The following is a 13067-nucleotide window of genomic DNA, read 5'->3' on the forward strand; positions in this document are numbered from 1 at the left end:
GTGATAGCAATTGGAGGTGACAGGTTCTCTTTATTGAACCCCGTCACCTCCCATACAGGAGTTCTAGCGCAGCTCTCCCCCTCTCACTGTGTACATCGGCGGCAGCGACAGGAGAGAGACTGCAGGACGGACGGCAGCACACATTTTAATGAAAATAAATTACCACCCGGCGCCTGGAACTCCATGTTCCGGGCGTCGGGTGTGCCGCCCCTCTGCACAGTGCCGCCCCGAGGCCAGGCCTCGGTGGCCTTGCCGGGAATCCGGCCCTGGCTGCATCAAGGAAAGTGTGGCCCCCGGACTGGCTGATCTCCCGGCTATGGGTCATATGTACTGCAATGAATAAACAGGGAGGAGCCATGACTTGGAGGTCTCTCCGCCCCCCCCCGTGCACCAGATCCGACAAAGCAGAAAACGTCAGCCATGTCTGTTTATAACTAGCCGGAGGAAAGGCGCACACACATGGGCTCCGCTGAACCAATGTCATTGTAAAGCGCTCGCACAGCGCACAGCTCTGGGAATGAGATTCGCAGGACATTACAGCCAGGGGCTTTCCTGTGCTCCTCGGCTCCATCTAGTGGCCATAATACCATGTGACTCGCCTCTGCAGGTCTCCATAATACCGTGTGACTCGCCTCTGCAGGTCTCCATAATACCATGTGACTCACCTCTGCAGGTCACCATAATACCATGTGACTCGCCTCTGCAGGTCTCCATAATACCGTGTGACTCGCCTCTGCAGGTCTCCATAATACCATGTGACTCACCTCTGCAGGTCACCATAATACCATGTGACTCGCCTCTGCAGGTCTGTTTATTACAGATCAGAATATAGAGAGAGACTAGTTGCACTCCTTACCGGACGCCCCAACGACAGGGGAGGGTGCTCGTAGTGACCGCGGACGGCACCGGATCATTTGAAGAGGTGTCACCGGCACACCAAAAGTCCTTTCAGGATAACCGCGTGTTCCTTTAATAAGGACCATGTCAGGTAAAAACAAGCGCTTTCGGGGGCCACGCGGGGTCCCTTCATCAGGCTGAACATTGACGAAGTTAGGGTTAACGAGCGAGCGGATTCCCCGCACTACATTCAGTCCCGCCTTCCCAAAGCAGGACTAAATGTAGAAGGCAACTTACCGCCCGGCGCCCGGAACTGCATGTGGTTAATCGTGCACTATGACAGCAAAATCCCTAACTGCACATGAATACATCCTGCCTAGGAATGCCTGGTCCTCCAGACCGACCCCCCTCCCCCCACGTGTCAAGGCATTTGCTGGGATGCCCACTCTGGGAAGAGTGACAACTGTCCTCATTGCAGAACGATGGACTTCACATTGGTTGGAAGCGGCCTTATAACCCTCCCCCCAGACCGATGGGCAGCAACAATGGCGTCTCTATGATCATTGCTGATGTCTTGCCTCCTTGGCATTGTGGTCACATCCCCCGGATGCTCCAGACCAGCAAACCGCTAAAACATTGACTATTATAGAGGTGGTCACGCCGAGCGCGTTCCAGGAGCGGTTACAGACCGGCGCAAAACTGCCTCCAATGTATTCCGATGGTATTCTTAGCTCCAGTTCACATCGCAGCGCGCAGTTCCAGAGCAGGTGAAACAACTGCAGCCAGCCCTATATTACCTGGAACGCATCAAAAACGCAGCACGACCCACGGCACTGCGTGTGCAGAAACTCATGCAGACCTGCTCTGCATTTGGTGTGAACAAGGCCTCATAGAGGTGGTCACAGCCGCTGACAACCAATCAATAAAGAGCATTTGATCAGCAGGATCTGGCTGCCTCTTAATTCCTCTGGAAGCAGTGAGGGTGTACTTAGTTTTTCACACATGGCTTCATGTAATGACACGGTGTATGTAATATGTCATCTGTTGTATGACACGGTGTATGTAATATGTCACGTGTTGTATGACACGGTGTATGTAATATGTCACGTGTTGTATGCCACGGTGTATGTAATATGTCACGTGTTGTATGCCACGGTGTATATGTCATGTGTTGTATGCCACGGTGTATATGTCATGTGTTGTATGCCACGGTGTATATAATATGTCATGTGTTGTATGACACGGCTTATGTAATATGTCATATGTTGTATGACACGGCGTATGTAATATGTCATGTGTTGTATGACACAGCGTATGTAACATGTCATGTGTTGTATGCTACGGTGTATGTAATATGTCATGTGTTGTATGACACAGGCGTATGTAATATGTCATGTGTTGTATGACACGGTGTATGTAATATGTCACGTGTTGTATGACACGGCGTATGTAATATGTCATGTGTTGTATGACACGGCGTATGTAATATGTCATGTGTTGTATGACACGGCGTATGTAATATGTCATGTGTTGTATGCCACGGTGTATGTAATATGTCACGTGTTGTTTTTCATCTCAGGTTGCATTTACCTCATTTTAAGACTGTCAGTCACGCAGCTGGGCGGATCCCGACATAATTCAGGGTTCCAGGGACCTTTATGGTTAACCGGCATGGTCACAATTAGGGATGCGCCGATATATTGACCGCCGAAACATTTCGGACGAAATGGCACTTTTGGCTAAATGCCGAAAGTGTCATTTTTGTGCCGTTACGTCGGCGCATCCCAGGATTCTTTCCTGCTGGGCGCTGCTCTGTGTCCCAGCGGGGAGGAAAGTGACAGCCGGCAGAGCGGTGTGGGGGGCGGAGACTGCGCTGTCAAGGAGGCTGAGCTCTCCTCCCGCAGCCGCTCTGCCGGACTGTGATAGGCGGCCGAGCGGTGTGGGAGGAGAGACACCGGCAGCTCACAGCGCTCTCCTCCCCCACTGCTCAGCCTCCTGTAACAGCCGATCCAGGATGGAGAGCAGAGTACAAGCAGTCGGTGATCAGTGATCGCTGGGTGTTTATACATAATTGAGGACCTGGTATGGTTACTATATCCTTAATTATGAATGAATGGGAAGTGATCTACATCACTTCCTGTTCATTCATAGTTGTGGTTATAGTAAACACACTCTGTCCTTATGTTATGAATGATCAGGAACACTCAGTATAGGGTGAAGCCTGTTCATTGATAACAGGGGCTGCAGAAAGAGAGATTGAGGACTCCGCGTGTCTCTGAGGGCTCCGCGTGTCTCTGAGGGCTCCGCGTGTCTCTGAGGGCTCTGTGTGTGTCTCTGAGGGCTCTGTGTGTCTCTGAGGGCTCTGTGTGTGTGTCTGAGGGCTCTGTGTGTGTGTCTGAGGGCTGTGTGTCTCTCTGAGGGCTCTGTGTGTCTCTCTGAGGGCTCTGTGTGTCTCTCTGAGGGCTCTGTGTGTCTCTCTGAGGGCTCTGTGTGTGTGTCTGAGGGATTGTCCATCACTCTCTGCCGCCTCTCAGTCCTTTCTCCATAGAAGAGGGAGGACGCTGCCTGCCACACATACACCCGACTCTCAATGGTGGAGAGAAGAGCTGCCGCTCCTTTTGCTCAGCAACGGTGTAATGTTATGTTGGGCTTACCTGCCTGGTGCCCAACCTCTGACACAAGGGTCACTTGTGGCCCCCCCGGTGTCTGTAGAGCGGCCCTCGAACCCTAGCGGTCTGTAGAGGGAGCTTCTTAAAGGGGCAGTAATGACCCCGGTCTCCGTTTCCGGAAGCATCGCATCAGTCTCACGCTACGTTGCCCTTGACCATGTTCTCCACCAAATCGGCGCTCTCCTCCAGTCTTCTGAGGTGTAACATACGATGGATACCATGAGCAGCCCTTAGGTGACATCGGAGGACCCCAAGGGGGCCCTGTATTCCTTGTACATTGACTGCTATGGGTTTACCGGACCGGAAGGGTGACACCGCATTCTACCCAACAATGCCTTTTATGTCAGAATTCAGCGGTATCAGAACACAAGCGTGAAGGAACACTCGGCCCCATCACAGCTGAAGACTGAGGGCCCCATCACAGCTGAAGACTGAGGACCCCATCACAGCTGAAGACTGAGGGCCCCATCAAAGCTGAAGACTGAGGGCCCCATCAAAGCTGAAGACTGAGGGCCCCATCAAAGCTGAAGACTGAGGGCCCCATCACAGCTGAAGACTGAGGGCCCCATCACAGCTGAAGACTGAGGGCCCCATCACAGCTGAAGACTGAGGGCCCCATCAAAGCTGAAGACTGAGGGCCCCATCAAAGCTGAAGACTGAGGGCCCCATCAAAGCTGAAGACTGAGGGCCCCATCACAGCTGAAGACTGAGGGACTCAGCACACCAAGACATTCTGGACACTTTCATGCTCCCAACTTTGTGGGAGGAGTTTGGGAACGGCCCCTTCCTGTTCCAACATGACTGCGCACCAGTGCACAAAGCAAGGTCCTGACCTCAACCCCATAGAACACCTTTGGGATGAATTAGAGGCGGAGACTGCGAGCCCCTCCCCCAACATCAGAACCTGACCTCACAAATGGCCCAACATTCCCATAGACAAGCTCCTAAACCTTGTGGACGCCTTCCCAGAAGAGGCGGAGCTGTTATAGCGGCAAAGGGCGGAGACAACCCAATACTGAACCCTACGGACTAAGACTGGGGGGCCATTAAAGGGCGGAGCCAACTCAATACTGAACCCTACGGACTAAGACTGGGATGCCATTAAAGGGCGGAGCCAACTCAATACTGAACCCTACGGACTAAGACTGGGATGCCATTAAAGGGCGGAGCCAACTCAATACTGAACCCTACGGACTAAGACTGGGATGCCATTAAAGGGCGGAGCCAACTCAATACTGAACCCTAAGGACTTAGACTGGGATGCCATTAAAGGGCGGAGCCAACCCAATACTGAACCCCACGGGCTAAGACTGGGGGGCCATTAAAGTTCATGTGCGTGTAAAGGCGTCCCGATACTTCCGGCAATATAGTGTATTTGGGTATGTAAGGGATCTTGGGAGATGTAGTACTGGTGGCGTGCCTAGGTCAGTAGGAGCTCAGTTATAGCCGTTACCCCTGCAAGAATTGTACACGCTTGGTGATGAGGTGACGGGGAACAATAACAGCCGTTACTACACAAAGGTAAATAATGAATGTGGCCACACGCTCCAGAGGGGGAGAGGAAGGTTTGGGGGTAAATGTGAGTCAAGTCTTATACAGAATTCTTAAAGCCCAACTGAGGTCAGAGAGATTCCGCTGCGTTCACACATTGTACCAACGGACTCCACTGTCATAGTCTTACCTTCACATTGATGTCACCGGAGTCGTCAAGTGTCTAAATATGACCGTGCAACCTATCCGGCACCTGACAAGACCAGCGCCTTAAACATTCCTGGTGATCACAGCAAGGGAGTACCAACGTTGCTTGGTCTTGAATGCCTGCTGCGTCATCCAATGGACAGGCTTTCTCACGGGCTTGCCCGGCAACATTATCCTTGACCTCTTGCCCAGTTTTAGGGTGGACTACTCGCTCCAACCAGTAAGCTGCACAGCAATCCCAGAATTAAAGTTGTGGTTAGAGAAAACGAAGGGTAACATACTAGTGTTATCACCACTTATAATATAATAATCATACAATAAGAATTTACATCAAGTGGAAGAAGCGTGGCGCTCCAAGTTCTACGACACACAGGGCGTTGTGGGGGGAGGGGGGTCTTCAAGCAAATCTCACCCTCAAAGCTAGTGTCAATGACCCTGGTAAGGAGATGAGGGCCCTGAATGTCGGACGTTCTCCTCACACTCACCCTTACTTGGTAGAACTTGATAGACCTAATCAAGCTGGATCACCTGAATCTCACTTCCAGCGTGCGTAGCCATTGTATCAGCGATGGGGGTGACCCGGGACAAGGCTGGGAGCCCAGCCACTAGTTTGCTCTCATTCTCGCTCTTTGCGTTTTTGCTGGTGATGAGGTCCAGGTTCTTCAGTACAAGGTCCCGGCACATGCTGCTGGGCTCACCCGCTTTCTCCGCTACAGGAACCAGCAGCGGCGGCTCGGCCGCGATGTTGGACGCGCTCCCCTTTAGGTCACGTCCGTGGAGGCGTCCGTGTTTTATGAACTGCGTGAAGGAGTGACAGACCAGGCCGCAGTCCAAGCATTTCAGCTTCCGAGCGTCCGCCTGCGATCGCTTTAACATGTGCTCGTTCGCCGTTTCCACCTGTTGGTTGTCGACGGTCCACTTCAGTACCGGCTCATTATGTGGCGCCGGGCGATTGCATGAAGGTTTAAACACGGGTTCCTCCTGAACGCCCACTTGTTGGTTGTTGACGGTCCACTTCAACACCGGTTTACTCGGTGGCTCTGCGCGTGGACCACCTTCGGGACTCTTCAGCACGGATCCGTTCTCATTTTCCACTTCTTGGTTGCTGACCGACCACTTCAGCACTTCCTCCGGCTGCGTGTCCACGCGCCCCCTGCTCCCCGAGTATTTAATCACAATTTCATCTTCTGTTTCCACGCACTGAAAGCCAGCTGGAGACTTCAGTATGTGTGCGCGCTGGGATGTCACGGGTTTTTCGTAGACCGATACCTCTTCATCTTCGGTTTTTATACGTCGGCTGAGGCTTGAAAATGTTAACTGGTGTTCGTTGTGGGGTTCCGGATGTTGACGGAGCGCAGGGTGTTTCACCTGCCAGTCACTTCGAGGCTCCGGATGTTGCTGCAATTTTACGTGCTTGTCGTAGACCAATAACGCTTCATTCTTAGATTTTACGTGTGGACTGAGTTCTGAAACTTTCCGCTGTTTATTCTGGGGTTCCGGATGTTGGCGGGGGTCTGAATGTTTCACCGGTCGTTCATTTCGAGGTTCCGGATGTTGCTGTAGCCTTACATGATTGTCGCAGACCAATACCTCTTCATTCTCGGTTTTTATGTGTGGACTGAGGTCTGAAAATTTGAGCTGAGGTTTATTCCGGGGTTCTAGATATTGAAGGTCTGAATTTTTCCCCTGTAGTTCATTTTGGGGTTTCGCATGCTGACGGAGGTCTGCATGTTTCACTTGTCCTTCATTTTGGGGTTCCAGATGTTGGCGCAGGTCTGAATGTTTCACCGGTCGTTCATTTTGAGGTTCCGGATGTTGCTGTAGTCTTACATGCTTGTCGTAGACCAATACCTCTTCATTCTCAGTTTTTATGTGTGGACTGAGGTCTGAAAATCTCAGCTGGGGTTCCAGATGTTGAAGGAGGTCTGAATTTTTCCCCTGTAGTTCATTTTGGGGTTCCGGATGTTGTCGGAGGTCTGCATGATTCACCTGTCGTTCACTGAGAGGTTCCGGATGCTGCTGTGGTTTGACCTGTTTGTCGTAGACTAACACCTCTGCTTTCTCAGTTTTTATGTTTGGATTGAGGTCTGAAAATTTAAGCTGGGGTTTATTTTGGGGTTCTGGATGTTGATGGAGGTCTGAAAACGTCACCCGTCTTTCAATTTGGGGTTCCGGATGTTGTCGGAGGTCTGCATGATTCACCTGTCGTTCATTGAGGGGTTCCGGATGCTGCTGTGGTTTGACCTGTTTGTCGTAGACCAACACCTCTGCTTTCTCAGTTTTTATGTGTGGACTGAGGTCTGAAAATGTCAGGTGGGGTTTATTTTGGGGTTCTGGGTGTTGACGGAGGTCTGAATAAGTCACCCGTCGTTCATTTTGGGGTTCCGGATGTTGCCAGAATTCCAAATGTTTCAGCTGGTGTTCACTTCCGGGTTCCAGGCGCTGGAGCGGTTCTGAATTTTGCACGCGGCGCTCGTTGAGAGGTTCCTGGTGCAGACCAACGTCCATCATCTCTTCAGGTTCAGATTTTATATGTCGGGCAAGATCAAAATAGGTCAAATTGGGTTCAGCCCGAGGTTCCCCGTGTTGTGCGGTGTGTAAAGAATTGAACATATCTGTGTTCAGAGTGGTGTCCAAAGAACTGAACATCTCTCTTTTCTGGGTGTCCAGGTGTTGAGTGGCCGGGCCTATAATGTCCTGTTTGCAAACCCCGGAAGGAAAGTGCACCCGCTTGTGGCGATTAAGGGTGGAAGAGTCATTGAAACACTTGCCGCAGAAGAGGCACTGGTAAGGCTTCTCTCCGGTGTGGACTCGGATGTGCCTCCGCAGTTTGGCTTGCTCCACAAAGCCTCTACTGCAGATGTGACACTGGAAGGGGCGTTCACCGGTGTGCCTGCGCATGTGAATGATCAGGGAGGATTTGCGCGGGAAGCCCTTCTCGCACACCGAGCACTGGAACGGCTTCTGGCCATTGTGGGACTCCTGGTGTGCGAGAAGCATGCATCTGTAGACGAAGCTTTTGCCGCAGTCGGGGCAATGGTGGGGCTTGTTTCCCGAGTGGGTCTTCTGGTGGGTGAGAAGCTTGGAGGGGTACATGAAAGACTTCCCGCAATCTTTGCAGACGTGCGGCTTCTGCCCGCAGTGAGTTTTCTGGTGGATGAGGAGATTGGATTGGTGGGAGAAGCGCTTGTCGCAGTCCGGACACGAGTAGGATTTGGGCCTCGTGTGAGTCTTCTGGTGAGTGACCAGCTTCGACGGGTAAGTGAAGGATTTGTCGCAATCCGGGCACTTGTAGGGCCTCATCCCGCCGTGAACAATGAAATGCCGGACGAGAAATTTCCACACGTCAAAGGTTTCACCGCAGTTGGCGCAGATGTAGAGTTTATCTCCGGAGTCTGGCTCATCTGAGCAGGCTTTCTTGGCCATCGCAGTCTCGGGGCTGCCCTCTGGCTCTGGGCACGTCTCTAGCTCATGGCGCCCTTCCGACTCATGACACTCTGGCGGTTTGGGGCATTCAGCTGGCTCGCTGCTCTCCTCCCCCTTAGGGTTCTCAGCTGGCGCAGGACACACAGTTACCTCATGGCACCCCATGGGCTCCTTGTGAGTATCTGGCTCGCTGCACTCCACCATCTGAGGGCACACAGTTGGCTTGCTTGCCAGCACTGGCTGAGGCAAGGGACTTATTTCCACACTTGGCTTGTTTAGCAGCACTAGCTGATGGCAGGGACTCACAGGTGGCTGGCTGCACTCCATAGGCTGAGAGCACACACCCGGCTCAATGCACTCTATAGGCCGAGGGCGCACAGCTGGCTCAATGCACTTCACAGGCCGAGGGCACACAGCTCGGTCACTGCACGCCACTGGCTGAGGGCACACAGCTCGGTCACTGCACGCCACTGGCTGAGGGCACACAGCTCGGTCACTGCACGCCACTGGCCGAGGGCACACACCCGGCTCAATGCACTTCACAGGCCGAGGGCACACACCCGGCTCAATGCACTTCACAGGCCGAGGGCACACAGCTGGGTCACTGCACGTCAGGGGCTTACAACACGCAGTCAGTTCGTGGCGCTCCTTTGAGACATCCTCCATGACGATACTCTGACTATAAGGCTCCCCCACTCTCACACCATGAAGCTGTAAGGCGAAATCAGTGAGGATTTCCAGGGTAGACTTGGGGTTGATCTGCTGCGCATCTCCGTTCTGAACCTCTTTGGCTTTCTCCGACGTGTTTTGTATTGGACGAGTCCTGAGGCCCGCCAGGGATCGCGGGAAAGGAGTTTCTGTAAAAGGCAAGAAAAAAAAATATCATCGTTACGGATTAAGATGACAGAAAGTGACCCTAACCGGATCATTTCCATTGTGTAACCTAAAAACCTTATTCCAGGAAAAACAAATATTGTCTGAATACAATCGGCGTGTCCGGTGATTCTCGGTGTCCTCTGTGTACATGCTCCGCGTATGCAGAGATTCAACTAGAAACAACTTGTGTACTTGTGCGTCTCTGTGTAGTAGTTTCTTGTAATACGGAGAGGTCACAGCTGCTTCTGGTGACAGGTCCCGTCCCCGCCCCTACTGTAATAAAGACTGGTCACTGCTGCTCTCTCTCCTTGTGCAGGGTGACTGGTCTTTTTTCCGCCCCCTACTCCTGTAATAAAGACCGCTCACTGCTGCTTCTCTCTCTCCTTGTGCAGGGTGACTGGTCTTGTCTCCGCCCCCTCCTGTAATAAAGACTGCTCACTGCTGCTCTCTCTCCTTGTGCAGGGTGACTGGTCTTGTCTCCGCCCCCTCCTGTAATAAAGACTGCTCACTGCTGCTCTCTCTCCTTGTGCAGGGTGACTGGTCTTGTCTCCGCCCCCTCCTGTAATAAAGACTGCTCACTGCTGCTCTCTCTCCTTGTGCAGGGTGACTGGTCTTGTCTCCGCCCCCTCCTGTAATAAAGACTGCTCACTGCTGCTCTCTCTCCTTGTGCAGGGTGACTGGTCTTGTCTCCGCCCCCTCCTGTAATAAAGACAGATTGGATTGGTGGGAGAAGCGCTTGTCGCAGTCCGGACACGAGTAGGATTTGGGCCTCGTGTGAGTCTTCTGGTGAGTGACCAGCTTCGACGGGTAAGTGAAGGATTTGTCGCAATCCGGGCACTTGTAGGGCCTCATCCCGCCGTGAACAATGAAATGCCGGACGAGAAATTTCCACACGTCAAAGGTTTCACCGCAGTTGGCGCAGATGTAGAGTTTATCTCCGGAGTCTGGCTCATCTGAGCAGGCTTTCTTGGCCATCGCAGTCTCGGGGCTGCCCTCTGGCTCTGGGCACGTCTCTAGCTCATGGCGCCCTTCCGACTCATGACACTCTGGCGGTTTGGGGCATTCAGCTGGCTCGCTGCTCTCCTCCCCCTTAGGGTTCTCAGCTGGCGCAGGACACACAGTTACCTCATGGCACCCCATGGGCTCCTTGTGAGTATCTGGCTCGCTGCACTCCACCATCTGAGGGCACACAGTTGGCTTGCTTGCCAGCACTGGCTGAGGCAAGGGACTTATTTCCACACTTGGCTTGTTTAGCAGCACTAGCTGATGGCAGGGACTCACAGGTGGCTGGCTGCACTCCATAGGCTGAGAGCACACACCCGGCTCAATGCACTCTATAGGCCGAGGGCGCACAGCTGGCTCAATGCACTTCACAGGCCGAGGGCACACAGCTCGGTCACTGCACGCCACTGGCTGAGGGCACACAGCTCGGTCACTGCACGCCACTGGCTGAGGGCACACAGCTCGGTCACTGCACGCCACTGGCCGAGGGCACACACCCGGCTCAATGCACTTCACAGGCCGAGGGCACACACCCGGCTCAATGCACTTCACAGGCCGAGGGCACACAGCTGGGTCACTGCACGTCAGGGGCTTACAACACGCAGTCAGTTCGTGGCGCTCCTTTGAGACATCCTCCATGACGATACTCTGACTATAAGGCTCCCCCACTCTCACACCATGAAGCTGTAAGGCGAAATCAGTGAGGATTTCCAGGGTAGACTTGGGGTTGATCTGCTGCGCATCTCCGTTCTGAACCTCTTTGGCTTTCTCCGACGTGTTTTGTATTGGACGAGTCCTGAGGCCCGCCAGGGATCGCGGGAAAGGAGTTTCTGTAAAAGGCAAGAAAAAAAAATATCATCGTTACGGATTAAGATGACAGAAAGTGACCCTAACCGGATCATTTCCATTGTGTAACCTAAAAACCTTATTCCAGGAAAAACAAATATTGTCTGAATACAATCGGCGTGTCCGGTGATTCTCGGTGTCCTCTGTGTACATGCTCCGCGTATGCAGAGATTCAACTAGAAACAACTTGTGTACTTGTGCGTCTCTGTGTAGTAGTTTCTTGTAATACGGAGAGGTCACAGCTGCTTCTGGTGACAGGTCCCGTCCCCGCCCCTACTGTAATAAAGACTGGTCACTGCTGCTCTCTCTCCTTGTGCAGGGTGACTGGTCTTTTTTCCGCCCCCTACTCCTGTAATAAAGACCGCTCACTGCTGCTTCTCTCTCTCCTTGTGCAGGGTGACTGGTCTTGTCTCCGCCCCCTCCTGTAATAAAGACTGCTCACTGCTGCTCTCTCTCCTTGTGCAGGGTGACTGGTCTTGTCTCCGCCCCCTCCTGTAATAAAGACTGCTCACTGCTGCTCTCTCTCCTTGTGCAGGGTGACTGGTCTTGTCTCCGCCCCCTCCTGTAATAAAGACTGCTCACTGCTGCTCTCTCTCCTTGTGCAGGGTGACTGGTCTTGTCTCCGCCCCCTCCTGTAATAAAGACTGCTCACTGCTGCTCTCTCTCCTTGTGCAGGGTGACATGCACTTCACAGGCCGAGGGCACACAGCTGGGTCACTGCACGTCAGGGGCTTACAACACGCAGTCAGTTCGTGGCGCTCCTTTGAGACATCCTCCATGACGATACTCTGACTATAAGGCTCCCCCACTCTCACACCATGAAGCTGTAAGGCGAAATCAGTGAGGATTTCCAGGGTAGACTTGGGGTTGATCTGCTGCGCATCTCCGTTCTGAACCTCTTTGGCTTTCTCCGACGTGTTTTGTATTGGACGAGTCCTGAGGCCCGCCAGGGATCGCGGGAAAGGAGTTTCTGTAAAAGGCAAGAAAAAAAAATATCATCGTTACGGATTAAGATGACAGAAAGTGACCCTAACCGGATCATTTCCATTGTGTAACCTAAAAACCTTATTCCAGGAAAAACAAATATTGTCTGAATACAATCGGCGTGTCCGGTGATTCTCGGTGTCCTCTGTGTACATGCTCCGCGTATGCAGAGATTCAACTAGAAACAACTTGTGTACTTGTGCGTCTCTGTGTAGTAGTTTCTTGTAATACGGAGAGGTCACAGCTGCTTCTGGTGACAGGTCCCGTCCCCGCCCCTACTGTAATAAAGACTGGTCACTGCTGCTCTCTCTCCTTGTGCAGGGTGACTGGTCTTTTTTCCGCCCCCTACTCCTGTAATAAAGACCGCTCACTGCTGCTTCTCTCTCTCCTTGTGCAGGGTGACTGGTCTTGTCTCCGCCCCCTCCTGTAATAAAGACTGCTCACTGCTGCTCTCTCTCCTTGTGCAGGGTGACGGGTCCTGTCTCCGCCCCCTCCTGTAATAAAGACCGGTCACTGCTGCTCACTCTCCTTGTGCAGGGTGACTGGTCTTGTCTCCGCCCCCTAACCCCTCCAGCAGTCTGCAGGAGGGGAAGAAAAATGCGACTGGCCGCAAGATGGCCGCGGCGGCTTTGATCACACCTATCAGCACTCCCTCTCTCTCCTGCCGGCCGCTGCAGCTTCAGATCGGCCAGTAGGAGAGAGAGGGAGGGCTGGCAGGTGTGATCGGAG

Source organism: Nanorana parkeri, unplaced genomic scaffold (genome assembly GCF_000935625.1).
Source record: "Nanorana parkeri isolate BGI_ZX_2015 unplaced genomic scaffold, ASM93562v1 scaffold3460, whole genome shotgun sequence".
In the NCBI taxonomy this organism is placed as follows: Eukaryota; Metazoa; Chordata; class Amphibia; order Anura; family Dicroglossidae; genus Nanorana; species Nanorana parkeri.